This window comes from Theropithecus gelada, chromosome 9 (genome assembly GCF_003255815.1).
Source record: "Theropithecus gelada isolate Dixy chromosome 9, Tgel_1.0, whole genome shotgun sequence".
NCBI classification, from domain to species: domain Eukaryota; kingdom Metazoa; phylum Chordata; class Mammalia; order Primates; family Cercopithecidae; genus Theropithecus; species Theropithecus gelada.
This window is the reverse complement of record NC_037677.1, coordinates 98629302-98644980: the sequence shown is the minus strand read 5'-3', so window position 1 is coordinate 98644980 and position 15679 is coordinate 98629302. Positions and strand designations below refer to the sequence as shown.

Genomic DNA, 15679 nt, shown 5'->3' with positions numbered 1-15679 from the left:
TTTTTTTTTGAGACGGAGTCTGGCTCTGTCGCCGGGGCTGGAGTGCAGTGGCCGGATCTCAGCTCACTTCAAGCTCCGCCTCCCGGGTTCACGCCATTCTCCTGCCTCAGCCTCCCGAGTAGCTGGGACTACAGGTGCCCGCCACCTCGCCCGGCTAGTTTTTTGTATTTTTTAGTAGAGACGGGGTTTCACCGTGTTAGCCAGGATGGTCTCGATCTCCTGACCTCGTGATCCACCCATCTTGGCCTCCCAAAGTGCTGGGATTACAGGCTTGAGCCACCGCGCCCGGCCTCTTTTATATTCTATTAGAGTAGAACTGTAATTTTTTTCACCTCCAATCATGTCTTAAACTATTATGTAAGTAGACAAGAAAAATAAAACTCTACCAAGGTAAAACCTGAACTTCTGGATTGAGAGGACTTTCTTGAGAGATCTGGGTTTGAACTCTGTAGAGTCCAGCCCTACAGGGCCTGTGGTTTTCTCTTCATGTGCAGACATAAGAGATCGTAGAAATAAAGACACAAGACAAAGAGAAGAAAAGACAGCTGGGCCTGGGGGACCACTACCACCAAGACGCGGAGTATGGTAGTGCCTGGCTGCGCTGCTATTTATTGTATACAAGGCAAGGGGTCGGGTAAGGAGTGTGAGTCATCTCCAACGATAGGTAAGGTCACGCAAGTCATGTGTCCACCAGATGGGGGCCCTTCCCTATTTGGTAGCTGAGGCGGAGAGAGAGAGGGGACAGCTTACATCATCATTTCTTCTATGCATTTCTCGAAAAGATCAACGACTTTAATACTTTCACTAGTTCTGCTACTGCTATCTAGAAGGCAGAGCCAGGTGTACACAGCGGAACATGAAAGTGAAGCAGGAGCGTGACCGCTGAAACACAGCATCACAGGGAGACGTTTAAGCCTCCAGATGGCTGCGGGTAGGCCTGGCTGATGTCAGGCTTCCCACTGAGAGGTGGTGGAGCAGAATGTTCTCTAACTCCCCGGGGGAAAGGGGGACTTCCTTTCCTGGTCTGCTAAGTAACAGGTGCCTTCCCAGGCGCTGGCGCTACTGCTAGTCCAAGGAGCCCTCTAGTGGCCCTGGCTGGGCGTGACACTCTTGCCTCCTGGTCACTTCTCACTGAGTCCCTTCAGCTCCTAACTCTGTATGGCCTGGTTTTCGTAAGTTATAATTGTAAAACAGAACTTATTAATAAAAGAGTAATGCTACAAACTAATGATTAATAATATTCACATATTATTAATGAATAATAATTAAATTACAGGCACTGTGGCTTACACCTGTAATCCCAGCACTTTGGAAGGCTGAGGCGGGCGGATCACGAGGTCAGGAGATCAAGACCATCCTGGCTAACACGGTGAAACCTCGTCTCTACTAAAAATACAAAAAATTAGCCGGGCGTGGTGGTGGGCTCCTGTAGTCCCAGTTACTCGGGAGTCTGAGGCAGGAGAATGGTATGAGTCCGGGAGGCGGAGCTTGCAGTGAGCCGAGATCGCACCGCTGCACTCCAGCCTGGGTGACAGAGCGAGACTCTGTCTCAAAAACAACAACAACAACAACAACAACAACAACAACAACAACAACAAACACATATATAATCACATCTATGTTCTATTTCTAATATAACTATTCTTATTTTAATTATTTTCTTTATTATACTGGAATAGCTTGTGCCTTTGGTCTCTTGCTGCGGCACCTGGGTGGCTTGCTGCCCACAGAACTCTTCTCCACTTCTTTTTTTTTTTTTTTTGAGACGGAGTCTCGCTCTGTTGCCCAGGTTGGAGTGCAATGGCACGTCTCAGCTCATTGCAACCTCCACCTCCTGGGTTCAAGAGATTCTCCTGCCTCAGCCTCCCGGGTAGCTGGGATTACAGGTGCCTGCCACCACGCTCAGCTAATTTTTATATTTTTAGTAGAGAGGGTGTTTCACCATGTTGGCCAGGCTGGTCTCGAACTCTTGACCTCAAGTGATCCACCCACGGCCTCCCAAAGTGCTGGGATTACAGGCGTGAGCCACCGCGCCTGGCCTCTTCTCCACTTCTTACAAACTCTAGAACATCAGGCAAGCTAGTATTTAATTACTTAGAACCTTGAAGTACCTATTCATAAAGTCATTATAAGAATTGAAACACACGCCGGGCGCGGTGGCTCACGCCTGTAATCCCAGCACTTTGGGAGGCCGAGGCGGGCGGATCACAAGGTCAGGAGATCGAGACCATGGTGAAACCCCGTCTCTACTAAAAATAGAAAAAATTAGCCGGGCGCAGTGGTGGGCGCCTGTAGTCCCGGCTACTCGGGAGGCTGAGGCAGGAGAATGGCGTGAACCCGGGAGTCGGAGCTCGCAGTGAGCCGAGATTGCGCCACTGCACTCCAGCCTGGGCCACAGAGTGAGACTCCGTCTCAAAAAAAAAAAAAAAAAAAAAAAAAAAAGAATTGAAACACACACATATACACACATAGACATAGTGAGTGTCCAGCACATCTTCTAATTTTAAGTTTTTTTTTTTTTTTTTTTTAGACGAAAACTCCCTCCTGTCCCCCAGGCTGGAGTGCGATGGCACAATCTTGACTTACTGCAACCTCCGCCTCCCAAGTTCAAGTGATTCTCCTGCCTCAGCCTCCCGAGTAGCTGGGATTACAGGGGCCTGCCACAACGCCTGGCCATTTTTTGTATTTTTAGTAGAGACGGGGTTTCACCATGTTGGCCAGGCTGGTCTCGAACTCCTGACCTCAGGTGATCCACCCGCCTCAGCCTCCCAAAGTGCTGGGATTACAGGTGTGAGCCACTGCGCCCGACTTAATTTTAATTTTTTTACTTTTTTTTTCTTTTTAATAGTATTCTTGCTGTTATCTCACAGCACATCTTTTTAAACCTTCCATTTGTGTATTAAAAAACAGAGAGTCAGGCTGGGCGCGGTGGTTCATGCCTGTAATCCCAGCACTTTGGGAAGCAGAGGCGGGTGGATCACCTGAGGTCAGGAGTTCGAGACCAGCCTGGCAACATGGTGAAACCCCGTCTCTACTAAAAAATACAAAAATTAGCCTGGCGTGGTGGTACACTCCTGTAATCCCAGCTACTCAGGAGGCTGAGGCAGGAGACTCTCTTGAACCCGGGAGGCGGAGTTTGCAGTGAGCCGAGATCGCATCAATGCATTCCAGCCTGGGCAACAGAGTGAGACTCCATCTCAAAGGAAAAAAAAAAAAAAGAAAACAGAGACTCAGAGGCAGGGAGTGGTGGCACGTGCCTGTAATCCCAGCTACTTGAGAGGCAGAGGCAGGAGGACTGCTTGAGCCTAGGAGGTGGAGGCTGCAGTGAGCTATAATTGTGCCACTGCAGCACTCCAGCCTGGGCAAGAGCAAGATCCTGTCTCAAAAAAAAAAAAAAAAAAAAAGGAGAAGAAAAGAAAACAGGTTTTGGCCAAGTTAATAGAGCTTCGCACGCTGCTTTGCACATATCAGGCACACACATATTTGTTGAAAGAATGAGTTTGTTTTCAATTTTTCACGTACAAAGTTGTAATACACATTTGGAAAATATATCTTTCCAAACTTCGCCAGTATTTCTAGATACATGTATTCCTAGACGTAAAATTGCTGAGGTGAAAGAGTCGGCCATGTTTCGGAAAACTGCTATTGCGATCCAGTAGGCCCTCAATAGACATTTCCATTGCGAATTTATTTCTCGCGATGCCTTTCGGGAGTTGTAGTCTTTGCGATGCTTGCTGTGAGTCGTGGTCTGAGCCGGTCTCAGGAAGCGGGCGTGAACTAACCCATTGCGCGCCAGGCTTTAGGACCCGGCGGGGCGCGGGGACACGGGAAGGGTCGGGGAGTTCGGGAGCGCGCCCGTGAGCCCGGAGCAGCGGCGGCGTCGGTAGCGTCGGGAGCGAGTGGGCCCGGGAACGGCGTGGGTGGTAGAGGAGGAGCCGCGGGCTCGGTAAGCGGCGGCGGCCCGGCCCGGGTCGGGCCTCGAACCTCACCAACGCTGTGGGTCCTGCCATACTAGGCCTTGGCCCCTAGGCGGTTCTGGGGGCGGGGCTTGCGCTGGCCGAGGGGAAGACGGAGACGCGAGGGGAGAGGGAGGGAGGACGGCTGCTGAGGTTGCGTGTGCCGGTGAGGGCTGGGCCTGGGGGCTGCCGAGCCTAGAGAGAAACGGCTTCGCTCCTCCAGCAGCCGGTCCCTTGGACCACTGGTCCCGGTCGCGTCACTCCCTCCCCTATCCCTGCGAGGCCTTCTGGCTTCCCAAGCGCTGACCTTTGACCCCGCCAGCTGCCTCGAGAGACTCCTCTCCGGTTGTTCTTGGTCCTGGGGTGCGGGCGTGGGGCAAGGCACCTCTGAGAATCTCAGGGCTAGAGGAAAGCCGGTTTGTCCGAAGTCTTCAGGTGTCCTGGAAGGGCTCCAGTACTGTCCCTCTCCAGGCTCTGACAGGCTTTAACCCACCCTTCACACGGAATCAGTGAGGCTACTGTGTTTTCTTCGGGTTACTCGGCGAGGGCCCAGGAAAGGAACCTGTTCCCAGGAGGGTATAGGGAAGGAACAAGTAGAGAGAAACCTGGTCCCCTGGAGAAGGAGAAGCTGAGGCGTGCTGCCCCTGGCGAATGGGGAAGCAGAAACTTGGGCCAGACCCAAATGTGTGTTACTGGATCATCCACAGTTCTTCCTCTCCAGAAAGTTTCTTTTTTTTTTTTTTTCGAGACGGAGTTTTCGCTGTTGTCGCCCAGGCTGGAATGCAATGGCACGATCTCCGCACACCACAACCTCCGCCTCCGGGGTTCAAGCGATTCTCCTGCCCCAGCCTTGCGCCACCACGCCCTGCTAATTTTGTATTTTTGGTAGAGATGGGGTTTCTCCATGTTGGTCAGGCTGGTCTTAAACTCCAAACCTCAGGTGATCCGGCCGCTCAGCCTCCCAAAGTGCTGTGATTACAGGCCATTTTATTGTTCGTTTTTTTGAGACGGAGTTTCACTCTTGTTGCCCAGGCTGGAGTGCAGTGGCGTGATCCCGGCTCACTGCTTCCTTCGCCTTCCAGGTTCAAGAGATTCTTTCTCCGTCAGCGTCCCGAATAGCTGGGATTACAGACGTGAGCCACCACGCCCGGCTAAATTTTGTATTTTTAGTAGAGATGGGGTTTCGCTGTGTTGGCCAGGCTGGTCTCAAACTTCTGACCTCAGGTGATTCACCTGCTTTGGCCTCCCAAAGTGTTCGGATTACCACCGCGCCCGGCCGGAAAAAGTGAGCTTAGTGAGAGCTTTTTCTTTGCTATCCTTTAGTTACTTTGTACACTAGGGTAAATATGATTTGTGTCCCTGCCCGTAATTTAGCAGGATTGGAATTATTTTGGGTGTGCCTTCAGTTGGATTTGTGTGCACAATAGCTTCTATGTGAAGGCTTTCAGGATATCAGATCACAGTCGAGGGAAAGAGAGATCCCTCTTGTTACGACTGTAAAGGGGGAATACCCATTTCAGTGACTAGAGAAGCCTTTACGGTGTTTTCTTTTTTTTTTTTTTTCTTTTTTTTTACGGTGTTTTCATTGACTTTCAGGTTTTATAATTTATTGTTCAACTTTTTTTTTTTTTTTTTTTTTTTGAGACGGAGTCTTGCTCTGTCGCCCAGGCTGGAATGCAGTGGCATGATCTCGGCTCACTGCAACGTCCCCCTCTCGGATTTAAGCGATTCTTCTGCCTTAGCCTCCTGAGTAGCTGGGACTACAGGCGCGCGCCACCGCGCCCGGCTAATTTTTGTATTTTTAGTAGAGACAGGGTTTCACCATATTGGCCAGACTGGTCTCCAGCTCCTGACCTCGTGATCCGCTCGTCTCGGCCTCCCAAAGTGCTGGGATTACAGGCGTGAGTCACCGTGCCCGGCGGACTTGTTCAACATTTGTATAATTAAAACAATGTGGAAACTCCAAAGTAGTCATTATGAAATTTGGAATTTCACATTGAGCACAGTTTAGGAATCTGTAACATTTGCTGAAAATGGCCAGAAATTGATCCAGGATATAGGAGGGTGAACTGTTTATTCAACACATTTATTGAGCACTTACTATGTAACTGGATTTAGGTTAGAAATTATGAGTATCTTTCCTCAAGGACATCAGAGAAACATATCGATATGAAATTTTTTATTACTTTGTGTTACATAGCCACATAAAGGCATTAGGCTGGGCGTGGTGGCTCATGCCTGTAATCCCAGCACTTTGGGAGGCTGAGACGGGTGGATCACGAGGTCAGGAGATCGAGACCATGCTGGCTAACACAGTGAAACCCTGTCTCTACTAAAAATACAAAAAATTAGCTGGGTGTGGTGGTGGGTGCCTGTAGCCCCAGCTACTCGGGAGGCTGAGGCAGGAGAATGGCGTGAACCCAGGAGGCAGGGCTTGCAGTGAGCCGAGCTCGCACCACTGCACTCTAACCTGGGCGACACAGTGAGACTCCGTTTCAAAAAAAAAAAAAAAGCATTTATACAGTGTGAAGGGAATACTGCTGTTGCTTGGGAGAGGCAGGGAAATCTTTGCAGGAGGAAGTACTTGAGTTGGGTGTTGAAGGATGAGTAGGAGGTTGCACAAGTAAGAAAAGGCATTTTGACTGGGTCTGGTGGCTTACACCTGTAATCCTAGCACTTTGGGAGGCCTAGGCAGGTAGATTGCCTGAGCCCAGGAGTTTGAGACGAGCCGGCTCAACATGCCGAGACCCCGTCTCTAAAAAAGAAAAATAAAGGCTGGGCGCAGTGGCTCAAGCCTGTAATCCCAGCACTTTGGGAGGCCGAGACGGGCGGATCACGAGGTCAGGAGGTCGAGACCAGCCTGGCTAACACGGTAAAACCCCGTCTCTACTAAAAAAATAACAAAAAACTAGCCGGGCGAGGCAGCGAGCGCCTGTAGTCCCAGCTACTCCGGAGGCTGAGGCAGGAGAATGGTGTAAACCCGGGAGGCAGAGCTTGCAGTGAGCTGAGATCCAGCCACTGCACTCCAGCCTGGGCCACAGAGCCAGACTCCGTCTCAAAAAAAAAAAAAAGGCATTTCATTTGGAGAGAACACTACCTGCAAACACTACCCTTGATGAGGGTGTGAGAGGAAAAAAATTATTTTAAATCTCAGAAATTTGTCCAAAACAAGATGTGTGGTGGGGTGCTAGGAGGTGAGACTGAAAAGAAAATGGGGAGTCATTGGAATTGTTTTTCTCCTTTTTTTTTTTTTTTTTTTTTTTTTTTAGCTTCTGAGGAGTTTTTTTAAGTTAGGGAGTGACAGAAATGCAGATTAAAGTAATGAAAAATGAGGCAGTGAGACTGATTAAGAGTTGTTGCAGTTGACAGAGAGTCTGAAGAACGTGTAGCTGTGGGAATGAAGAGGAGGGGATTTTAGAAATACTGTACTTCTGAGATTGATTCAGCTTCTTAGGAAGAGAGTGGGCTAGGATTTCTAATTTCAGAGAGTGGATGTGTGGGGATTTCATTGACAAGATATGGATTAGAAAAAGTAGAGCAAGTTTTTAAAGGTTAGGGTATGGAAAGAGGCATAGGGGATATGGTGTGGTATGCCGAGCTCACGTTGCTTGTAGGATGTACAGATGGAGACCTTAGTAGGCAGCTGTAAGTGAGAGACCTGGTGAGCTTAATATATTGGCACCAGCTCTGAGTGAGGGCATATATGAAAAAAGTCTTGGGGAAAAAATAATGGTTTTTTTTTGTCTATAGGAAGTAGCAGATTATGCACTTCCTCCACTTAATAATGAGCTTCTCAAGGCAGGGACTGTAACTTAGTAATTTTTTGGTCCCTTTCTGTCTTACACTATGCTTGTGTTATTTATAAGATCTGAATAAGTGTTATTAAAGTAGCAGGAAATCAGTTTACTTTGTAAGATTGCAGGTACCTTTTGGGCTTCCTTTAAGAAGATTATGGGGTCAGGTGAGGTGGCTCACGCCTGTAATCCCAGCACTTTGGGAGGCTGAGACTGGTGGATTGCTTGAGCTCAAGAGTTCAAGACCAGCCTGGGCAAGATAGCAAAACCCTGTCTCTACAAAAAATACAAAAGTTAGCTGGGTGTGGTAGTGTGAGCCTGTAGTCCCAGCTACTCAGGAGGCTGAGGTGGGAGGGTCGTGTGAGCCCAGGAGGTTGAGGCTGCAGTGAGCTGTGATTGTGCTACTGCATTCCAGCTTGGGCAAGGAGGGAAACTGCCTTTCGATTGGGTGGGGGTGGGCGCTGGGAAGAAGATGATTTTGGGACTTTATCTTTTTTTTTTTTTTTTTTTTTGAGACTGAGTCTGGCTCTGTCGCCCAGGCTGGAGTGCAGTGGCCGGATCTCAGCTCACTGCAAGCTCCGCCTCCCGGGTTCACACCATTCTCCTGCCTCAGCCTCCCGAGTAGCTGGGACCACAGGCGCCCGCCACTTCGCCCGGCTAGTTTTTGTATTTTTTAGTAGAGACGGGGTTTCACCGTGTTAGCCAGCATGGTCTCGATCTCCTGACCTCGTGATCCACCCGTCTCGGCCTCCCAAAGTGCTGGGATTACAGGCTTGAGCCACCGTGCCCGGCCGGGACTTTATCTTATAATTTTCATTTTAATTGAGATTGTGTTCATGAGGCTTATATAATTGAACAGGAGAAGAAATGAGAAGATATGAGTGACGGTGTGCTGTGTGAGGAAGTTCAGGGCTGGAGCAGGAGACAGACAGTATTAATTTATAGGAATCTCCTGCTCATTGAGAAGATCTTACCATGAATTTTCATTCTGGGATGTGTCAGAAAATGTGGTTTCCAATTGGAATTTCCTGAAATCCTGTCAATCTGGAACTGGTTCCCCCTTTGGAAGGAGGAATGCATTCCTTCTTGTGTAGGATAACTTGAAAGGGAACCTAAAGTCATGTTTATTTAAATGAATGAGAACTCATCTTCATTGTCCATTTGTAACATTAGGCAAACTCAGTAGATGTTGCTGGGACCAGATTGAATTGTCTTCTGTGAAGCTAGTTGACCTGTAGTAGGTACAGACTGTGGCTGATACCTGGAAAAGTCTTGGTTTTGCCACTTGCCTCTTAGTCTTCGGAAAGTCTCTGAGTTACTTCCACTTTCAGGTATAGGCTGAACACCCATTCTGAGGGGAACATTGTCTAGAGCACACAAGCTACGGACCCTGCCTTGTAGTGGTTTGTGTGCTTCCTTAATCAGTCTGGTTCTGTCCTAGCTTCTAGAAAATAGGGATGATGCTTGTCAGGTGATGTCCTGAGTTGACTGACTTTTCTTTCTTTTTTTCTTTTTTCTTTTTTTTTTTGAGATAGAGTCTCCCGGCCGGGCGCGGTGGCTCAAGCCTGTAATCCCAGCACTTTGGGAGGCCGAAGCAGGTGGATCACGAGGTCAGGAGATCGAGACCATCCTGGCTAACACGGTGAAACCCCGTCTCTACTAAAATACAAAAAAAATTAGCCGGGCGAGGTGGCGGGCGCCTGTACTCCCAGCTACTCGGGAGGCTGAGGCAGGAGAATGGCTTGAACCCGGAAGGCGGGGCTTGCAGTGAGCTGAGATCCGGCTACTGCACTCCAGCCTGGGTGACAGAGCCAGGCTCCGTCTCAAAAAAAAAAAGAGATAGAGTCTCCCTCTGTCGCCCAGGCTGTAGTGCAGTGGCCCGATCTTGGCTCACTGCAACTTCTGCCTCCTGGCTTCAAGTGATTCTTCTGCCTCAGCCTCCTGAGTAGCTGGGATTACAGGCCCCCTCCACCACACCTAGCTACTTTTTGTATTTTTAGTAGAGATGGTGTTTCACCATGTTGGCCAGGCTGGTCTCGAACTCTTGACCTCAGATGATCCCTCCACCTCGGCCTCCCAAAGTGCTGATATTACAGGCATGAGCCACCGCGCCTGGCTGACTTTTCTTTCTTTGTTTTTTTTTTTTTGAGACAGAGTCTTGCTCTGTCGCCCAAGCTGGAGTACAAGTGGCATAATCTTGGCTCACTGCAACCTCCCTCTCCCGGGTTCAAGTGATTCTCCTGCCTCAGCCTCCTGAGTAGCTGGGATTACAGGTGCTCGCCACCATGTCCAGCTAATTTCTATATTTTTAGTAGAAGCGGGGTTTCACCATGTTGGTCAGGACAGCTTTGAATTCTTAGTCTTTTTTTTTTTTTTTTTTTTTTTGAGACGGAGTCTCGCGCTGTGTCACCCAGGCTGGAGTGCAGTGGCGCGATCTCGGCTCACTGCAAGCTCCGCCTCCCAGGTTCAGGCCATTCTCCTGCCTCAGCCTCCGAGTAGCTGGGACTACAGGCGCCCGCCACCACGCCCGGCTAGTTTTTTGTATTTTTAGTAGAGACGGGGTTTCACCATGTTAGCCAGGATGGTCTCGATCTCCTGACCTCGTGATCCGCCCGCCTCGGCCTCCCAAAGTGCTGGGATTACAGGCTTGAGCCACCGCGCCCGGCTAATTCTTAGTCTTAAGTGATCTGCCTGCCTTGGCCTCCGAAAGTGCTGTGATCACAGGCGTGAGCCACTGTGCCTGGCCTCTTTTTTTTTTTTTTTTTTGAGATGGAGTCTTGTTCTATCACCCAGGCTGGAGTGCAGTGGTACGATCTCAGCTCAGTGCAACCTCTTCCTCCCAGGTTCAAGCAATTCTCGTGCCTCAGCATTCTGACTGGCTGGGACTACAGGCATGTGCCACCAGGCTGGCTAATTTTTGTATATTTAGTAGAGATGGGGTTTTACCCTGTTGGCCAGGCTGGTCTTGAACTCCCGACCTCAAGTGATCCACCTGCCTTGGCCTCCCAAAGTGTTGGGATTACAGACATGAGCCACCATGTTTGGTGAGTTGATTGACTTTTCTTGGATAAAATGGGAGTGTTGATATTATGGATATCAGTTTGGCGTTTCCATAGAAGTGTTACTTTAACTGAATCTTTTTTTTTTTATTTTTTGAGACTGAGTCTTGCTCTATCGCCCAGGCTGGAGTACAGTGGCTCCATCTCAGCTCACTGCAACCACTGCCTTCCAGGTTCAAGCGATTCTCGTGCCTCAGACTCCTGAGTAGCTGGGATTACAGTGAATCCGGTTTTTAATGGTCTAGTTAGCTCCTGATGTTTTGCACTAACAGGACATTCTGATAGGGAGAAGCACTACCAGAGAGAAAGATTTAATGGCTTTATCACTTACTAGTTGTGTTGCTTTGAGCAAAGTAATATCCTCATTGTAAAAATAGGTTGGGGCTGGGTGCAGTGGCTCATGCCTGTAATTCTAGCACTTTGGGGGGCCTAGGTGGGAGGATTGCTTGAGCCCAGGAGTTCGAGACCAACCCGAGCAACATGGTGAAACTCAATCTTTACAAAAAATATGAAAAGTTAGCCAGGCCTGGTGCCATGTGCCTGTAGTCCCAGCTACCCAGGAGGCTGAGGTCAGAGGATCACTGAGGCTACAGTGAGCCATGATTGTGCCACTGTACTTCAGCCTTGGTGATAGAGACCCTATCTCAAAAAAAAAAAAAAAAAAAAAAGGCCGGGCGCGGTGGCTCAAGCCTGTAATCCCAGCACTTTGGGAGGCCGAGACGGGCGGATCACGAGGTCAGGAGATCGAGACCATCCTGGCTAACATGGTGAAACCCCGTCTCTATTAAGAAATACAAAAAACTAGCCGGGCGAGGTGGCGGGCGTCTGTAGTCCCAGCTACTCGGGAGGCTGAGGCCGGAGAATGGCGTGAACCCGGGAGGCGGAGTTTGCAGTGAGCTGAGATCCGGCCACTGCACTCCAGCCCGGGCGACAGAGCGAGACTCCGTCTCAAAAAAAAAAAAAAAAAAAAAAAAAAAAGATGCAGGCCCTACTCTATTTTCTTTCTTTCTTTCTTTTATTTTTTTGGAAACAGAGTCTCACTCTGTCACCCAGGCTGGAGTGCAGTGGTGCAGTCTTGGTTCACTGCAACCTCTGCCTCCTGGGTTCAAGAAATTCTCCTGCCTCAGCCTCCCAAGTAGCTGGGAGTACAGGCACTTGCCACGATGCCTGGCTAATTTTTGTATTTTTAGTAGAGACAGGGTTTCTCCATGTGAGCCAGGCTGGTCTGGAACTCCTGACCTCAAGTGATCCGCCTGCCTCAGCCTCCCAAAGTGCTGGGATTACAGGCGTGAGCCACTGTGCTAAGCCCTATTTTTATTTTGGAGATATAGAATCCTTGGAGTGACTAGCAGTAGAAATTCATTAAAATAGAAAGGGGTTGTTTGCTTGTCTTAGAGCCAGTCTTTTGGGTGGAATTGGGGGAACCTGTCCCATGCTACTGAAAGAAGCTGTGCCAAGGAACCATGTGGAACAGTAGGATGTGATCTAGTAAGTGAGCTAAATACCTGGGGCTTTTAGAAAGGAAGAAAGAATGATGCCCACATTCTTCACAAAGGGAAAAAAAAAGAAAGTGGGAGGCATATTAGGAGATAGCTTGAAGGGCTGGGGCTTGGAGGTAGAAAAACTGCATTCTCTTAAGTTCTTATAGTGCTAATGTTTACCTCCAGGTAGTATGGTAGGCCTTGCAGAAAGGCTTAGGGAGCAGGTAACTTTTGCTGAAAGGTTTTTTAAAAAACCCTTGTATCTAGAGGAACTAGGGAATTTTTAGGAGATCAGGACAGGAGACTTACTGGAAAGTCAGGGTAGAAGACTATTTCTGGCTTGATATAAACATGTTCCCTCAGCCGGGCATGGTGGCTCATGCCTGTAATCCCAGCACTTTGGGAGGCCGAGGCAGACGGATCACTTAAGATGAGTTCAAGACCAGCCTGACCAACTTGGTGAAGCCCTGTCTCTAAAAAAAGTACTAAAATAAGCTGGGTGTGGTGGCATGCGCCTCTAGTCCCAGCTACTTGGGAGGCTGAGGCAGGAGAATTGCTGGAACCCAGGAAGCAGAGGTTGCAGTGAGCTGAAATCATGCCATTTCACGACCCTGGGCGACAGAGTGAGACCCTGTCTCAAAATGAAACAAAACAAAAACGTGTTGCCTCCTTTGTGTATTGGGTGAATGGCTCATGGTCAGATAATGGGAATATTTTATTTGACTTCGCCACAAGTCTTGGACAGATAGCTACATAAGACTTTCATCTCCATCACTAAGCATTGTGGATACTATAGTCAGTGTGTCTTGTAGTGATCTTCTTTCACATATGGGGAAATGGGCTACAATCCCAAAGGAAGTGTGATTTAATGCGCGGAGAATGAGATGTGGTAAGGTGAGTGTTGCTTCATGCCTTTTTCAGAGACTGCAGAGGTTTCATTCATTCTTTCAGTATTCTCTGTCTAGATACTCCTTCCTTTTCCAAGTCTGGTTTAAGGCTTGGATGAGTACCTCTCAAACTTTAGTGGTCATCAGAATTACTTGGGGCAGGGTATTTATTTATTTATTTATTTATTTATTTATTTAGAGACGGAGTCTCCCTCTGTCACCCAGGCTGGAGTGCAGTGGCACGATCTCAGCTCACTGCAAGCTCCGCCTCCCGGGTTTACGCCATCAGGCTCCTGCCTCAGCCTCCTGAGTAGCTGGGACTACAGGCGCCCGCCACCTCGCCCGGCTAGTTTTTTGTACTTTTTAGTAGAGTGTTAGCCAGGATGGTCTCGATCTGACCTCGTGATCCGCCCGTCTCGGCCTCCCAAAGTGCTGGGATTACAGGCTTGAGCCACCGCGCCCGGCCAGGGTTTTTTTTTTTTTTTTTTTAGACGGAGTCTTGCTCTGTAGCCCAGGCTGGAGTGCAGTGACGCGATCTCGGCTCACTGCAAGCTCCGCCTCCCGGGTTCACGCCAGTCTCCTGCCTCAGCCTCTCAAGTAGCTGGGACTACCGGCATCCGCCCAGATGCCGGGCTAATTTTTTGTATTTTTAGTAGAGACAGTTTCAGCGTGTTAGCCAGGATGGTCTCCTGACCTCGTGATCCACCCGCCTCGGCCTCCCAGAGTGCTGGGATTACAGGCATGAGCCACCCCACCTGGCCGGGGCAAGGTTTTTTAACCTCTTTGCTATTGACATACTGGGCTGGATAATTCTTTGTTGTGCGAGGCTGCCTCGAGTATTGTATGATGTTTAACAGCATCCCTGGCCTCTACCTAGTAGATGCCAGTAGTACCTCCTCTCCCAATTGTGGCAATCAAAAATGTCTCCAGACATTGACAAATGTCCCCTGAGAGGCAAAATTGCACCAGTTGAGATCACTGATCTGGAGTGATTGTTAAAAATGTAGACCCAAGCTAGGCACTGTGGCTTATTCCTGTAATCCCAGCACTTTGGGAGGCCAAGTGGGCAGATAACTTGAGCTCAGGAGTTTTGAGACCAGCCTGGGCAACATGGTGAAATCCCATTTCTACAAAAAAATGCAAAAATCAGCCAGGCATGGTGGTGCATGCCTGTAGTCCCAGCTACTCGGGAGGCTGAGGTGGGAGGATCACTTGAGCCTGGGATGCAGAGGTTTCAGTGAGCCGAGATCATGCCACTGCACTCTAGCCTGGGTGACAGAGCATGTCTCTCAAAAAAAAAAAAAAAGAAAAAGTTTGGTTCAATAGAAGGGTAGGAAGGCTTAAGAGTTTACATATTTAGGAGGCACCCCAGGAGATTCTGAAATAGGTGATCACAGCTCATCAGTATTAAAACATACTCTCTCCTAAGCTGAGGATTGTAGACTCTTACTTGACTTGTTTTCCATTTCTTTTTTCTGTCCTGTTTTATAGTATCTTTCCATTCATTATCAAGTTTTGATGGAGAATTATCCTCAGAGCACTGACTATATTCAATTAAAATAGTGAAAAAAAAAAAAAATCCTCAAAGATAGTGGGAGAGTTTAAAAAAAGTATCAATTAAATCCTGTAGTGGACATTAGGGTGTTTTATCCTTAAAAAATTACCATATTGGATGTATCAATATGTCTATCAACTTGACTAGACACTCGGATTCTTCTCCAGTTTTTCCTTCCAAGTTTTCTGCCATTCCTGTGAATTTGTCTGTTTCTGTTTCACTTTACTATTACCTATATTTACAGACAGATGTATATATCAGACAATTATCTTTTACTTTCTACCGTGGCACCTTCACCCACTGACAAACTAGAGTGGTGACTACTCAAGATATCTGGACATTTCATAGTTTGTTCATTAAAGCCAATGAGTACATACTCCCTCTTACTCACGTAGAACCTCTTCACAGATTCTCTGTAGGCCCTCAGCTTTGTTTATGTATAGATGACTCTGCTCCTGCTCATTCCTCTGCTTTTTGAGATACAGTATAGCATAGTGGAGAAGAACAGGAACTCTAATATCAGACTGCCTGGGTTTGAGTCCCTACACTCACTTATCTGGACACGTTTCTTTTCTTTTCTCTCTTTTTTTTTTGAAATGGAGTTTCGCTCGTTGCCCAGGCTGGAGTGCAATGGCGCAATCTCGGCTCACCACAACCTCTGCCTCCCGGGTTCAAGCGATTCTCCCGCTTCAGCCTCCCGAGTAGCTGAGATTACAGGCATGCGCCACCATGCCTGGCTAATTTTGTATTTTTAGTAGAGATGGGGTTTCTTTTTTTTTTTTTGAGACGGAGTCTTGCTCTGTCACCCAGGCTGGAGTGCAGTGGCCGGATCTCAGCTCACTGCAAGCTCCTCCTCTCGGGTTCACGCCATTCTCCTGCCTCAGCCTCCCGAGTAGCTGGGACTACAGGCACCCGCCACCTCGCCCGGCTAGTTTTTTGTATTTTTT

At 48.4% G+C, this 15679-nt stretch overlaps 1 protein-coding gene across 1 annotated transcript in view; it reads left to right on the top strand.

The window, feature by feature from the left end:
- Nucleotides 1-3803: 3803 nt before the first annotated feature.
- Nucleotides 3804-15679, top strand: part of ARMH3 (armadillo-like helical domain containing 3) — a 226895-nt gene continuing 215019 nt past the window's right edge. Inside the window, exon 1 of the mRNA XM_025397660.1 lies at nucleotides 3804-3946. The gene's annotated coding sequence lies outside the window, so the exon portion shown is untranslated. The remainder of the gene's footprint in view (nucleotides 3947-15679) is intronic.